This window comes from Marmota flaviventris, chromosome 14 (genome assembly GCF_047511675.1).
Source record: "Marmota flaviventris isolate mMarFla1 chromosome 14, mMarFla1.hap1, whole genome shotgun sequence".
Taxonomy (NCBI): Eukaryota; Metazoa; Chordata; class Mammalia; order Rodentia; family Sciuridae; genus Marmota; species Marmota flaviventris.
Window position 1 is genome coordinate 59,181,051 of NC_092511.1, and position 16,621 is coordinate 59,197,671.

Here is a 16,621-nt window from a genome sequence, read left to right on the forward strand (position 1 = left end):
GGGAAAATAGCTATAGCTTCTATTTCCTGGGGCTTGGCCAGCGTGGGTTCAGACCTGTTTCTCTGCCTTTGTTCTGGTCTCAGGTTTTCATGGTGTGTGTGTAGTGTGTGTGTGTGTGTGTGTGTGTGTGTGTGTGTGTAAAAGAGCCAACATATGAGACAGATGTAAAAAGAGACAGATTCATGGTGAGAGACAGGAACAGAGAGAGACAGACGGAAAGGGTCAGCAGGGACAGGAAAGTGACCAAGGATGTCTTGCCGTGGCTGGAGTATCTTTTCAGTTTGCTTATCGTTTATCAATGGTCAGAACCGGCTCCATCTCCATTCTGCCCTCCCCAATGGCTCCCAGGCTGATTTAGAATATGGGAGAGAAGAAGGGGAGAGGCTACAGGCCACATGGACCCCCAAGCCCAGCCGGGCAAGCCTGGCACCAGATTTTCCTCAGAAGGCAGGAGCTGTTGCAGACTCTGTGGGTCACCACCGTCCGTCACCCTGAGGGCTGGCCTGTGTGTATTTGTGGGGAGAGGGGTTGGCTCAGCTCCGAGGACGTGGGCTGAGTGCCTGCCCCAGCCTGGCTGTTCTCCACGTGTCTGTGAGTGGCCTGGAGCAGCAACCTGCCCCGTCCCCTTGTCCCACACTCCTCTGCCCTCCATTAGGCTCAGAGGCCTCCATGGGGATCCCGCAGGTGTCCAATCATGCCGCCACTCAGCTCAGGCCGAGGCAGGGAACTCTTTCCTTCACTGCTGGGTTCAGCAGACATGTCCTGGGGTCTCTTCAAAAGGAACTTGACTGAGAACAAGTGGTAACAGACCAAAGCACAACAAGAAAATCCCACATACAACAGGTGACAGTTTTCTAAGTACCTGCCGGTGTGTTTTGTGACTCTAATCTCTTGCTTCCTCTCCTTCTCTTGGAGCACTTTTTCCAACTGGGATTACCCCAGAGAAGGGGAGAGGAGGGGCAAAGACACCTCAGGACAGGGGCGATGGAAGGACGGTACCATCGAAAACCCCGGGGAAAGCGCCCTGTTGGATTTCACTGAAGTGGGACTGTGGATGGCCAGCTCGGGAGCTCTCTCTCTGGGGAGACTCAAGCTCAGACATGGTATGGCAGCGCTTCAGGGGCCTGGTCTCCTTCAGTCTACAGGAGGATTCCCAGCCTGATTCCTGGTCACAGGAGATCTTCCTAGAGCCTGGTGGCTAAGGGCAGGAGCCCTGGGATCCCACACACGGCAGCCCGAGTCCTGCCTTCAGCACTTGGATGTGGGACCTCCGGCAAGACACTGGCCCTCAGGTCACGTTTCCTGTCTGAACCCAGGGATGAAGACGGCCTTCCCCTCAGTGTCGTGAGGACTCCCTGAGACGTCGCCTCCCTGGTAGGTGCTCCTTGGCAAGCGGGGGAAGTTGTCACACTTTAATGAAGTAGCTCTGTGTCACCTGGGTGCTGCAGGAGGGAGGTGCTGAGGAAGACAGGGCAGGCGAGAGGGGGTTCCCTCCCTGGGGGCCTCCCCCAGTGCGGGGTGATGTAACCCCATTTCTCTGCCTGGGAAGGGCTGGGCTTTCTCCCTGGATGTGGGAAAGGAGCAGAGAAGCCACGCAGCTGCCTGACATCGTGGTGGTGTCCGCCATCCCATCCTGTCTCTCAAGCAACCTGCCCCTTCCCCTTGTCCCACACCATGTCCAGGGGTTCCTTTCTCAGCCAGTGGTGTGCTTTTATTCCACTGGCCACCTTCAGGTGGGCTGGCTGAGAGTCACCCCTAATGACCAGAATGGGCGTCCCCTGTAGATGTGTAGTCAGACCCTGTAGACAGACCCAGTCATTTAATCACACCTGGCCATGCTCAGACTCCCCGGGATGCACCCCGGTGCTCTCTTGGACCTGGTCGCACACAGACACGGGCACGGGCACACACGAGCATCAGACATACGTCTCTCTCCATGTGCACGTGTGTACGTGTGTGTGCGTACGTGCTTCACATAGTCAGCCAGAGTTTGCTCTGGAAACCCAAGCAGAAAGGAGCGTGTGAACGTGGCCATCATCAGGGATAAATTAATCCCAGACATGTAAAGGGTTTTCTATTTTCATTCTCAGCCCTACTGCAAATTCAATTAGGACTCTCTGCCAGCTACTGAAAAGAGGGGACAAGTCAGTACATGGCTGAGCCTGGAAAATGGGGCGGGGCAGGGGACCCTTCTGGACCCACATCCTCCATTCCCCCTCCCTGTTGTCCTGGATCCAGGAAAGAGTTGCAGGGATCTTGGATTCCCTACTCCGATTGGACTTGGGGCAGCACCAAGGTGCCACGGGAGATGTGGAAGTTTGAAAAGAGGGATGCTGCCTGAGAGATGAGCTTGGAAGTGACTGGCGCAGGTTCCCTACCGAGGCCATGGGTTCCAGGGCTGGCAAATCTTCACGGCTCAAGGGTTTGCCCAGCTGACACTCACCTTGACCGTGTCCGGGGAAGAGAGAGGCCTGGCCAGCAGACTCTTTGCCAAGTCTTTCTGTGCCCCTGGCTGAGGGTCAAGTGTTGACCCTCTCCTTCACTCTCCACGCTCCCATGGCCACCTCTGACGGCAGCTTAGCCTCCAGCACCTGCGTGCTTACAGGGGCACGTGTGTCTCCCCTGTGTGTCCGAGAGCTGGCATCCGGGTTTGCAGGTCCTCTCTGAGCTCAGCTCATGGGGGTCTGCTCCTTGCACCTGGACCTGGCGTTCCAAGACCCACTCAGTCAGAGTCTTAGCAAACCTGTGGGAGGGGGGCCCTCCTGGGTAGAGAATGTCCTTTGGAAGGCCACCTCTCCTTGCTGACTCCCTTCCTGTGTTTGTGACTGTCCGAGGCTAGGGATGAAGTGCACGCCCTCAGGTGGGATGCTGCCCTCTGTGACCCAGGTGTCCCCTCCTCCTGCTCTTCTGAAGGGAAGGGCCCTGGTGGGGAACTGAGCTGCTTTAAGGGGACAGTAAAGACAGTAATTCCATGGGAACGCCCCGAGGAGGCCAGGAGGAAGCCCGTATTGATAGGGGACGGGTGAATTGATGAAATAATAAATATCTCTTTTGTCGAGTTCGTGATTGAGTTGGAGGAGCCCTCAGGGAGTTGGAGGCAGGAGGGGAGGAGAGTGGGGAGGGTGGACCTGGGGACCTGAATAGACAGGCTTGCAGGGAGAAGGCTTGTGGGGCCAGGGAAAGGCTTCACAGAGGAGCCGCAGGCCAAGGGCTGAGGGCAGGGCTCTGTCTGCCCACCCCGGGGTCCTCTGGGGCCTCTTCCTTCACGTAGGCCTGGCCACAGAGAAATGGCTCTTCCTTAGGCTCTGGCTGCCACCTCCACCATGGAGGGTAGGAAGGAGCAGGATGGGCGGGAGCAGGGCTGGGGCCAGGGGCCTGAGCAGGGGCCTGCGGTGCCAGCCCCTGGCCATCAGTGCCAGGTGGACGAGCTCCTCTCCTGCCTTCCCCAGGCCTCTGTGTGGGGGAGGCTCCATTCCATGACCAGCCAGACTGCTGTGGATGCCTGAGATTCACGCCCCACCTGGTCAGGCTGGTGGCCCCACCCTGCGCTCCCCTCTCCCCTCCTGTCTGAGGGAGTTGGGGGAACTTGGGAAGCGGGAGGGGCACGGGCTCCTGGGAAGCCCAGCCTGTTCCCCTTCTCCAGAGCTGCTCCTTTGCGGGTGAAGTGGGATTGGAGGCTGACCGGCCTCAGGGCAGTCAGAGAAGGAGCCCTACCCGCTGAGTGCAGGCTGTGTGTGTCAGGCACCGTGTGAGGCCTGTCCACACCTGGAGTCGTCCCCTGTGGGTGGCAGCTATCTCCAGCCTCATTTTAGAGATGAGAAAACTTTGGAGGTGACACAGTCTCTGACAAAAGGCTTGCTCTTCACCCCCAGCCCAGCTGCTCCTGCTCAACCAGTCTCACGTCTGTGACATCTAGGAGTCCTGCAGGGCAGGCAGGGGTGGCACTCAGGAGACAGGTAGGAGCCGTGGATACGAAGGTGGCGTTGGTTCTGTGGAGTTTGCAGTGTGTCCATTCACCTGACAAACGGTCATTAGAGCGACTGTTCTAAGCAGAGGCCTTGTCCTTGTCAAGGGTCCTCGTCAAGGGTCAGATAATAAATAGTTTCAGGAGGTGCTGAATGAGTTTTAGGAGGAAAAGTCAAGTAAGGTGAACACATTTGAAAAATGATTCTAGGTGGGACTATCAGAAGTGACGGTTCTTTTCAGATGGGAGAGGGGAGAGGCCCTCAAAAGAAAATGTGACATGGGAGCAAAGACCTGGATGAGGTGAGAGAGGGAGCCTGAAAACCTCAGGAGGTCATTCCAGTCAGAGGGCCCAGCAGGTGTAAAGGCCCTGAGGCAGAAATGGCTTGCTGGATGAGGCCTGTCTTAATCTTCTTTTGGGCCTGGGAAGGAATCTCAGCTCCTTCTTATCCCTCACTGCTTTGCCTTTGCTGGGACCCGCGTGGACGCCCTCATCCTCTCTAGGCTGGGCTGGCAATACGGGCACAGAGCCCCTTGGCTGGCTTCTTTCTCATGGTTGGCCGTCTGGAACCTGGCCTGGGCCCTGGGAAATGCTTCCGGAGTTCACACTCCTCGCTGCCCACTCTAACCCCCACTGGGGATTTGGGCAACATGCTATTTCCAGATGGGCAAGGGTGACTATTTATTTTATTTTTAAAAATAGCTTTTATTGGTTTTTTTGTCTTATTACAAAAGCAATATATGTTCATTATAGAAATTTGAGAAAACAGCTAGCAAAAGGAAGAATAGAAACCAGCCACTAATCCCATTACCCAGAAAGAACCACTTCAGGCGCTTGGGGTAATTCTAGAATTTTCCATGTATAAACTATATGTGAGCATTTTTAAAAAATGTGATCTCACCATACCTAGTGGTTTGTAACCACGATTCTGAGTACGTCCGTCCACATCACTGAATGCGCCTCTCCAACACGATTTCATGGCCGTCTGACAATCTATCCTTCAGAGGAACCACGGTTCATTTAGTCAGGCTCCTCTGGGTCAAGACTGTTAGGTAGTTTTCTCTTCTTGAGTATCGTGTCCCCGGGTCTTACCTGTGGCCGCTGCAGGTGATTATTTTGAAATGTCTAAGCAATCCTTGAGATAGGAGGGCAGGGTGAGATGCTCTGGATGGGAGTCTGGTTGGACGAGAAGGTTCCTGCTTCTTTTTCTAGGGCAGGTTTGAAGTCTCTCAGACACCCCCAGGCAAAAATGGAACCCCTGGGGGCACTCTGGAGATGGCGGCGAGGGGAGTGCATTGCCCCCGTGTGCTGCTTCACTGTGTGGGAGTATGACAAGTCAGGACGGCTAAAGGATATCTTGTTAGGAATTTCCAGCAATAGTGGGGTGCTCCGGAACCTGGAGGAAGGATTTCCATCGCACGAGGATCGGCTACGGGGACTCAAACGCGAGAGGTTTGTCGCACGGAGGGTAACACTGCTTATTCAGCAAATCGCCCCGCGGCTAGAGTCTGCAGCGCGCGCTGGGAAACGAGGAGATAGCGACGCAGGGATACAGCGCTGCAGTTTCTGCCAGCCGTGCAAGCACCGTACTCAGGGCTGAATTCTGGGTTCGAGACGGGGGAAGGAAGCGGTCCATCTCGGTTCTCCACACCGGTCAGACCACAGAGGAGGCCAGGAGCCACCATGTTGGAAAGCTGACGTCACCATCCCTGTTTTCGACTGACCGCAGCTCATTCAGCCATAGAACAGGTAATTTCAGGCTGCAATTCGCCTGCGGCTTGCAGACAGATTGCTAGGGTTCAGTGCCTGGGTGCTTCTTAGAACCTGATCTTATCGGACCGAACACCGAGCGTGGGGCGGCCGAGTTCCGGCTCCCGGAACCGTCCGGGAACCGCCCTGGCCCAGGGCTGCGGAGCCTGCGGAGGCTGCTTCTTGGACCCTGCTCCTATCAGAGCATACACCAAGCACTAAGCGGCCGAATTCCGGCTCCCGGAACTGAGCCCACGGGGACTGCTTCTTGGAGCCTACACTTATAGGAGCTTACACCGAGCACAGAGCGGCCGAGTTCCGGCTCCCGGAACTTCCCTGGCCCGGGGCTAGGAGCCCGCGGAAACTGCTTCTCGGTCCGGGTCCTGCTGAGGGCCGGTCAGGACTCACCCGTTGCTTTGGTTGCCCGGCAAGGGGAACGAAATGCTGCCATTCGCATAGGATACCAACATGGCAGAGATCTGATGTCATCAGAAAGCGGCGGAGGAGAGAACTTCATCAATACCAGCGGCGACATAAACAGTTGGTCTCCTGGTAGGGGGGGTGAGGCACAGACACCCGAGTCTCCTCAATTTGTCATCGAGCCAGAGGGGAGGAGCCGGGCCGCCGCCAGCGCCCGGAGCAGGCCCAGCGGCTCGCCAGCGTGGTGACCGCGTGACCCCAATTGGAGAGGGAGCGGAGCAGAGCCGCCACCCGCAGAGCGGAGCCGCCACCCGCACCCGCAAGGTGGGGAGACCCGCGACCCAGTGGTACATGGGCGTGGTAGGGGGGGCAGGGCAGAGCCGCCGTTCGCGCTTGCAAGGTAAACAGACCTGTGACAGCCTGGCGGGTCAGGCCCAGTGGCCTGCCAGTGTGGTACACACGTCACCCCAACTGGAGTAGGGGCAGAGCAGATCCTTCTCCCACGCCCGGATCAGGCCCTGCCGGTGTGGTGGTCACGTGACCCCAATTGGAGTGGGGGCGGAGCGGAACCGCCACCCGTGCCCGCAGGGTGAGCAGACCTGTGACCAACCTGCAGATCAGGCCCAGGGGTCCGCAGGCGTGGTAGGAGGGGCAGGGCAGATCCTCCGCCTGCGCCTCCAAGGTAGGCAGACCTGCAACAGACCGGCGGATCAGGCCCAGGAGCCTGCCGGCGTGGTACACACACCACCCTAATTGGAGTAGGGGCAGAGCAGAGTCGCCGCCCGTGCCAGGAACAGGCCCAGCGTCCTGCAGGCAGGGTAGTCACGACACCCCAATTGGAGTAGGGGCAGAGTAGAGCCGCCGCCCGTGCCTGCAGGGTAGGCAAACCTGCAACCGACCGGCGGATCAGGCCCGGTGGCCTGCCGGCGTGGTACACTCGTCACCCCAATTGGAGTAGGGGCAGAACAGAGCCGCCACCAGCGCCCAGAACAGGCCCAGTGACCTGCCGGTGTGGTAGCCACGACACCCCAATTGGAATAAGGAGAGAGCAGAGCCGCCGCCCGCGCCTGCAGGAAAGATACGCAAGCAGTATGAAAAGACAAGGAAAGAAAGGACCACAAGCAATGCAGGTCAACGCAACTTTAGAAGAGGTAACAGCTGCAGCAGATGGAATGTCAGATAAAGAATTCAGGATATACATGCTTCAGATGATCTGGAGTATCAAGGAAGACATTAAACAGCAAAATCAGACAATGAAAGATCACTTCGACAATGAATTACGCAAACAAATCCAGGAAGCAAAGGATCAACTACACAGGGAGATAGAGGTTATAAAAAACAAATAAACAGAAATCCTAGAAATGCAGGAAGCAATAAACCAACTTAAAAACTCAATGGAGAATACTACCAGCAGAGTAGAACACTTAGAAGATAGAACATCAGACAATGAAGACAAAGTATTTCAACTGGAAAAGAACATAGACAGCTCAGCAAGACTGTTAAGAAACCATGAGCAGAACATCCAAGAAATATGGGATAACATTAAGAGACCAAACTTAAGAGTCATTGGGATACAGGAAGGTACAGAGCTCCAAACCAAAGGAATGAGCAGTCTATTCAATGAAATAATACGAGAAAACTTCCCAGACTTGAAGAATGAGACAGAATCCCAAATCCTAGAAGCCTACAGGACGCCGAATGTGCAAAATCATAAGAGATCCACACCTAGACACATTATAATGAAGATGCCCAACATACAGAATAAGGAGGGAATTTTAAAAGCTACAAGAGAAAGGAAGCAGATTACATTTAGGGGTAAGCCAATCAGGATAACAGCTGATCTTTCAACACAGACTCTGAAAGCTAGAAGATCCTGGAATAACATATTTCAAACACTGAAAGAAAATGGGTTCCAACCAAGAATTGTGTATCCAGTGTGGAAATTAAAACCTTCCACGATAAACAAAAGTTTAAAGAATTCGCAGCTAGAAAACCATCTCTTCAAAACATCCTCGCCAAAGCATTACAGGAAGAGGAAATGGAAAATAACAATGAAAACCAACAGTGGGAGGTAGGACAGTAAAGGGGGGGGAAAATAATCAAAGAGGAAAACAAACCATGTTTAGTAACAGAAATAAACAAATATGGCTGGAAGAACAACCCATATCTCAATAATAACCCTAAATGTTAATGGCTTAAACTCACCAATTAAGAGACACAGGCTAGTAGAATGGATCACAAAACAAGACCCAACAATATGCTGCCTACAGGAGACGCATTTGATAGGAAAAGACATACATAGGCTGAAGCTGAAAGGTTGGGAAAAATCATATCATTCATATGGACTTCGGAAACAAGCAGGAGTGTCCATACTCATATCAAATAAAATAGATTTCAAGCCAAAGTTAATCAAAAGGAATAAAGAGGGACACTACATACTGCTTAAGGGAACCATACACCAACAAGACATAACAATCATAAATATTTATGCCCCAAACAATGGTGCAGCTATGTTCGTCAAACAAACTCTTCTCAAGTTCAAGAGTCTAATAGACCACCATACCATAATCATGGGAGACTTCAACACACCTCTCTCTCCACTGGACAGATCTTCCAAACAAAAGTTGAATATGGAAACTATAGAACTCAATAACACTATTAATAACCTAGACCTAATTGACATATACAGAGTATACCACCCAACATCAAGCAGTTACACTTTTTTCTCAGCAGCACATGGATCCTTCTCAAAAATAGATCATATATTATGTCACAGGGCAACTCTTAGACAATATAAAGGAGTAGAGATAATACCATGCATCTTATCTGATCATAATGGAATGAAACTGAAAATCAACGATAAAAGAAGGAAGGAAAAAGCATACATCACTTGGAGAATGAACAATAGGTTACTGAATGATCAATGGGTTATAGAAGACATCAAGGAGGAAATTAAAAAATTCTTAGAGATAAATGAAAACACAGACAGAACATATCAGAATCTATGGGACACATTGAAAGCAGTTCTAAGAGGAAAATTCATTGCTTGGAGTTCATTCCTTAAAAAAAGAAAAAACCAACAAATAAATGATCTCATACTTCATCTCAAAATCCTTGAAAAAGAAGAGCAAAACAACAGCAAAAGAAGTAGAAGGCAAGAAATAATTAAAATCAGAGCTGAAATTAATGAAATCGAAACAATTGAAAAAATTGACAAAACTAAAAGTTGGTTCTTTGAAAAAATAAACAAAATCGACAGACCCTTAGCGATGCTAGCGAAGAGAAGAAGAGAGAGAACTCAAATTACTAGCATACGGGATGAAAAAGGCAATATCACAACAGACACTTCAGAAATACAGAAGATAATCAAAAACTATTTTGAATCCTTATACTCCAATAAATTAGAAGATAGTGAAGGCATAGATAAATTTCTTAAGTCATATGATCTGCCCAGATTGAGTCAGGAGGATATAGAAAACCTAAACAGACCAATATAAATTGAGGAAATAGAAGAAACCATAAAAAGACTACCAACTAAGAAAATCCCAGGACCGGATGGGTATACAGCAGAATTTTACAAAACCTTTAAAGAAGAACTAATACCAATACTTTTCAAGCTACTTCAGGAAATAGAAAAAGAGGGAGAACTTCCAAATTCATTCTATGAGGCCAACATCACCCTGATACCTAAACCAGACAAAGACACTTCAAAGAAAGAAAACTACAGACCAATATCTCTAATGAACCTAGATGCAAAATTCCTCAACAAAATTCTGGCAAATCGGATACAAAAACATATCAAAAAAATTGTACACCATGATCAAGTAGGATTCATCCCTGGGATGCAAGGCTGGTTCAATATACGGAAATCAATAAATGTTATTCACCACATCAATAGACTTAAAAATAAGAACCATATGATCATCTCGATAGATGCGGAAAAAGCATTCGACAAAGTACAGCATCCCTTTATGTTCAAAACTCTAGAAAAACTAGGGATAACAGGAACATACCTCAATATTGTAAAAGCAATCTATGCTAAGCCTCAGGCTAGCATCATTCTGAATGGAGAAAAACTGAAGGCATTCCCTCTAAAATCTGGAACTAGACAGGGATGCCCTCTCTCTCCACTTCTGTTCAACATAGTTCTCGAAACACTGGCCAGAGCAATTAGACAGACGAAAGAAATTAAAGGCATAAAAATAGGAAAAGAAGAACTTAAATTATCACTATTTGCAGATGATATGATTCTATACCTAGCAGACCCAAAAGGCTCTACAAAGAAACTATTAGAGCTAATAAATGAATTCAGCAAAGTGGCAGGATATAAAATCAACACGCATAAATCAAAGGCATTCCTGTATATCAGCGACAAATCCTCTGAAATGGAAATGAGGACAACCACTCCATTCACAATATCTTCAAAAAAAATAAAATACTTGGGAATCAACCTAACAAAAGACGTGAAAGACTTATACAAGGAAAACTACAGAACCCTAAAGAGAGAAATAGAAGAAGATCTTAGAAGATGGAAAAATATACCCTGTTCATGGATAGGCAGAACTAACATCATCAAAATGGCGATATTACCAAAAGTTCTCTATAGGTTTAATGCAATGCCAATCAAAATCCCAACGGCATTTCTTGTAGAAATAGAGAAAGCAATCATGAAATTCATATGGAAAAATAAAAGACCCAGAATAGCAAAAACAATGCTAAGCAGGAAGTGTGAATCAGGCGGTATAGCGATACCAGACTTCAAACTATATTACAGAGCAATAGTAACAAAAACAGCATGGTACTGGTACCAAAACAGGCAGGTGGACCAATGGTACAGAATAGAGGACACAGAAACCAATCCACAAAACTACAACTATCTTATATTTGATAAAGGGGCTAAAAGCATGCAATGGAGGAAGGATAGCATCTTCAACAAATGGTGCTGGGAAAACTGGAAATCCATATGCAACAAAATGAAACTGAATCCCTTTGTCTCGCCATGCACAAAAGTGAATTCAAAATGGATCAAGGAGCTTGATATCAAATCAGAGACGCGCCGTCTGATAGAAGAAAAAGTTGGCTACGATCTACAGTCGGTGGGGTCGGGCTCCAAATTCCTCAATAGGACACCCATAGCACAAAAGTTAATAACTAGAATCAACAAATGGGACTTACTCAAACTAAAAAGTTTTTTCTCAGCAAAAGAAACAATAAGAGAGGTAAATAGGGAGCCTACACCCTGGGAACAAATCTTTACTCCTCACACTTCAGATAGAGCCGTAATATCCAGAGTATACAAAGAACTCAAAAAATTAGACAATAAGAGAACAAACAACCCAATCAACAAATGGGCCAAGGACCTGAACAGACACTTCTCAGAGGAGGACATATAGTCAATCAACAAGTACATGAAAAAATGCTCAACATCTCTAGCTGTCAGAGAAATGCAAATCAAAACCACCCTAAGATGCCATCTCACTCCAGTAAGATTGGCAGCCATTATGAAGTCAAATAACAACAAGTGCTGGCGAGGATGTGGGGAAAAGGGTACACTTGTACATTGCTGGTGGGACTGCAGATTGGTGCAGCCAATTTGGAAAGCAGTATGGAGATTTCTTGGAAAGCTGGGAATGAAGCCACCATTTGACCCAGCTATTCCCCTTCTTGGTCTATTCCCTAAAGACCTAAAAAGAGCATGCTACAGGGACACTGCTACATCGATGTTCATAGCAGCACAGTTCACAATAGCAAGACTGTGGAACCAACCTAGATGCCCTTCAATAGACGAATGGATAAAAAAAATGTGGCATTTATACACAATGGAGTATTACTCTGCATTAAAAAATGACAAAATCATAGAATTTACAGGGAAATGGATGGCATTAGAGCAGATTATGCTAAGTGAAGCTAGCCAATCCCTAAAAAACAAATGCCAAATGTCTTCTTTGATATAAGGAGAGTAACTAAGATCAGAGTAGGGACGAAGAGCAGGAGAAGAAGATTAACATTTAGCAGGGATGAGAGGTGGGAGGGAAAGGGAGAGAGAAGGGAAATTGCATGGTAATGGAAGGAGACCCTCAGGGTTATACAGTGGAGGGGGTAGAGAGAGAGGAGGGGAGGGGAGGGGAGAGGAGCGGAGGGGGGGATGGTGGAGGATGGGAAAGGCAGTGGAGCACAACAGACACTAGTATGGCAATATGCAAATCAATGGATGTGTAACTGATGTGATTCTGCAATCTGTGTATGGGGTGAAGGTGGGAGTTCATAACCCACTTGAATCAAAGTGTGGAATATGATATGTCAAGAAATTTGTAATGTTTTGAACAACCCACAATAAAAAATTAAAAAAAAAAATGGAATCCCTGGAAAGACAGAGGAGATAAAATTTAACTAGGAAATTTTATCTCCACAGCTGTCTACAAACAGCCCTGCTGTAGAGGAAGGCAGATCTGGGCTTCTGTCCTGCCTCAGGCACCTTCCTGAGGTGGGGTAGGGATGGTGGGGGGAATGGAGGACCCAGGGCCCAGAGCAGGAAGGGGTGATCGGCACCACCTGCCCTGAGAGCGCATCCTGGGGATGTGCAGAAGGCCTTGCAGGTGAGCTGGGGGTGAGAATGTGGGTGGGGAGATCTGGGAGGCCCACCCCCCAGGGAAATGTGGGTGCAGCGTGGACTGAGGCTCGGTGAGGCTCACCAATCAGGAAAAGCCTCCTTTGCTTCCTCCAGGAAGCTGCCCCTGATTTCTCTCCCAGAGCAGTTTCATGGAGTCCTTGCTTTCATGGATCGCGTCTCCTTCAGAGTCCTGGCCACCCTGCTGTGTGAACAGCAATTATTTGCACATGCTTGAACTTGACGCTGGCATCTCCCCTCACCATCCAGGAGGGCTGGGACTATTCTGTCCCCGCTCCTCAGCCATCACGAGGTCATCATGACTCCTTCAGTTATGATCAAGTCCAGATGTCAGGGATGTGGCCCACGGGGGACGCTCAGGTTTGAAATGTTTCTTTAATATCTTTTTCTTCCACCCTAGATTAAGTCCCTGAGGGGATGCTAGCACACCTTCTCCACGTCCACGCCAACCCCACAGCACTGTCTGAAGACCTCCACGCAGCACTGAACTGGGGAATGGGAAGAAAATATTGGCAAAATCAAAACTTAGTTGCCAGGTGGAGTGGTGCATGCCTGTATCCCAGCAGCTCCAGAGGCTGAGGCAGGAGGACCGTGAGTTCAAAGCCAGCCTCAGCAATTTAATGAGGCCCTGAGCAACTCAGTGAGACCCTGTCTCTAAATAAAACACAAGAGGGCTGGGGGGCCAGGAGGTGGAGCGGGTGGAGTGAAGCTGGTGATGTGGCTCAGTGGTTAAGCGCCCTTGGTTTCAATCCCCAGTACCAAAAATAAACCAAAACAAAACAAAAATTGAGGACATGATGCTTGGATGGACCCTGGACTCCACTCATGCTATGTGGCTGATGGCCACGTGTTTCGTGTTAAGCCAACAGGTAACCCTAGGGAAGAGGTCTTAGTCATATCACCCTTGTTGGTCATCTTTTGGTGCTTTGCTTTTTGTGTCTTAGCTTTTGGCGTGAATCTGGTTAATGAAGAGGATTTACAGATTACATGATCTGCAGTTCACTGAACCAACTTCCACAAAAAAAGACACATGACTTAAAAAAGACATCTGCCACGAAACCACTCTAACGGAAGAGAAGCTAGCACTGCACACAGAAGAGGCAGATGGAAGGTGAACTCACACTTCCAAGCAGAAGTGACTGGCAGAGCCGACTCCCACAGCTGCTCCCAGCCAAGGCTTGATGCACAGGTTGCATTAGGAAGCGAAAAACCAGGGTATACAGTCACCCCTTGGTATCCACAGGGGATTGGTCCTAAGACTCCCAACAATACCAAAATCAGATCCTTTATATAAAATGGCATAGTGTTTGCATATGACTACGTGCATATGATGTATATTTTAAATCATCTCTAGATGACTCACAATATGTAATGCAATGTAAATGTTCTATAAATAGTTGTTATACTGCATTATCTAGAGAATGGTGGCAAGAAGAATAGTCTGTGCATGCTCAGTACAGATGCAATTTGTGGGGGGACTATTTTCAATCCACACTTGGTGGCCAAGGAATCTATGGGTACAGAGGGCTGACTGTAATTAGATCTGCCAAGAAATCAGGGACGCAAGCTGAAACGCCATGAGGACTTACTTACATCTACTATCTGTAGCAGTGACCCTTGCTTTAAACCTAGAATGTGCCCTGAGCTATTGACTCAGGATATAGTATATGGGGAGGTCACTAGTGCAGGCTCATGCTTTTCACCCACAGGGCTTTGCTGTGGAAGGGTTTGGTGACCACAGCTTCATTGCTGGGCCCGTCTCAGGGCGTGGGAAGCGTGGGCATGAACGTGCATCTGGGAGAGGTTTCATGGCTGAGCGTCGGACGAGCCTCCGTCACTCAGTGTCCTCACCCCTCCTTTTCCTCCTGCCCCCCCTTCCTCTCATTTATTCCCGCCTGCCAGTGGGTGCCCCGGCCTGACCCTCATTAACTCCAAGTGTAAAAACCATTTGTCTGCAGCCCTCTCCTTCCCCAGCTGGGGGCTGGGGCCAGCCCCTTCTTTCTTCCCTTCCAAGCTCAGACCTCTGTGGTTTATGAGCTAGACCCTAATGGCTAGGCCCCTACGACAGGCTGGACTTGTTAGGGGATGGCCTCAGGGCTGCTCAGAAGACCTATAAAGAGGGAGGGATCCTCCTGGGGAGCCCAGATCTGCCCCTCCTGCCACATGAGGTTGCAGATGGCGCCCTGCACACCTCTAAGGGCCTGTCCTCAAGGACGATGAGGTAGATCGCCCCTCCCCGGGGCTGCATAGGACACAGGCTGGGCAACCAGATGTGGACGATGTTGTCTTCGGCTCGCTCCTCTCTCCCCCTGCCCCAGCCTCAAGGACAGCTCCTGCCTCAAGGACCCCTGGTCCCTACCTGGAGGGGGTAACTGTTCACCTGTCAGCTCAGAGGAAGGGGACTCTGGTTAGTGAGGAAAGAGGGGAAATTGGACCTGGGATTAAACCAGCTAATAAATACCAAGCGCTTAGAACCTTACAGAAGGATTTGCTATAGCAATGGATCAGGCAGAAGGCTGAGGAGTGGGCCAGGGGCCTTTGGGTGGCAGCACTGAGGACCCTGAGGACTGCAGACTGTCCTTTCTGAAGAGGGAGCCTTCCCAAGGGGGACACTGAACTGTCACTCAAAGGCAGATGCCCTCTGCATCAGCCCAAGGCTCCCAGGCCACCTTGGGGACATCCTCAGGCCACCTTGGGGGCCTATACTAGGGACAAGGGACCTGAATCCCTCTTAGTCTTAGCAGGGGCTAGTGGCCTGCCTTCCTCCCTCAGGGCTGCCCCGCAGGGCTGGCAGAGGTGAGCAGGCAGAGCTGTCCCTCCTCCTCCCTGGAGCTGGCAGAGGACCAGAGGCAGCTGGGAGTCAGAGGGGATCTGGGGTTCGTGGCCAAGAGCCCAGCCTGGCCCTGCTCGAGAAGGCCATTGCCCTGTCATTACTCAGGGGGAGCCACAGACTGTCTTGACGAGAGTGCCGTTGGGTTTATGTAACGTCCCACCTGTGGGGAGGACAGGTGGGGGCTTCGTGCTGGCTGCCAGAGGCAGGCTGTGGGACGAGCTGGCCTCTCCAAGGAGCTGTGGAGCGGCCACCCAAGTGGGGGCCAGGTGGTGCAGTCTGAAGATCCCTGCCAGGGGGTTCACTGGATGGCTTTGGGCTTTGGCAACCACCTTTTCCAGGTCCTTCTTTAAAGGCTAACCACCTTCCACTCCCGAATAAGGACAATTAATCAGGTCTCCCTTCTAGAGAAAGCTAGAATGACCCTCCATTCCTCCCTCTGCCCTCCCCAACTTTGAAGGCCCAGAGTGTCCTCAGAGACCTGGGAGCAGGCAAGTGGGTGGTGTGCACAGGGCTTTATGTGTCTTCAACTTTGCTCTAGACTGTCCCTGTCCACAGGGCAGGGACCCATGTGTCAGGGGGACAGAGCTGGGAACAGATGTGGTGACCCTCCTGGGGTCTATCCCAGGGATGTGCTGACTTGCTCCTGGGCCCAAGGCAGGCCTGACCTGGCACTTCTCAGTGGGCTGCCTGGGTGGCCCTGGGCTGCCCCACGTCCCACTCCCTCACAGCTGTCCCATCCTAGGCCCTCACTGGTCCCCGTGGTGGCTGCTCTGGGACTCACTCAAAGCCACCGCTGACCTGCCTCCTTGCCTGCCAGGGTAAAAATAGATGTTTCCACGGCGGCCACCTCTCCTCCCCAGGATCAACTTTCTCCCACTTGAGTCCCTGCCAGCGCTCGGCTCCGTGAGTGGAGCACCACTTGCAGTGCTGAGCCTGGCGTCAGGGCGCTGCTCGGGAGCCAGGCTGCTGTGAATGCTTTATTGTTCGTGGAGGTGACCCCGGGTGTCCCTCCTTCAGGCCTGGGCCC

General features: G+C 50.6%; 1 long non-coding RNA gene across 1 annotated transcript; it reads left to right on the plus strand.

The window, feature by feature from the left end:
* Window positions 1–160: 160 nt before the first annotated feature.
* Window positions 161–14,064, plus strand: LOC139701711 (uncharacterized). Its single transcript, XR_011704242.1, has 3 exons — window positions 161–1,374; window positions 3,873–3,956; window positions 13,162–14,064. It is a non-coding gene; the product is annotated as an uncharacterized lncRNA (long non-coding RNA).
* The last annotated feature ends 2,557 nt before the right edge of the window (window positions 14,065–16,621 follow it).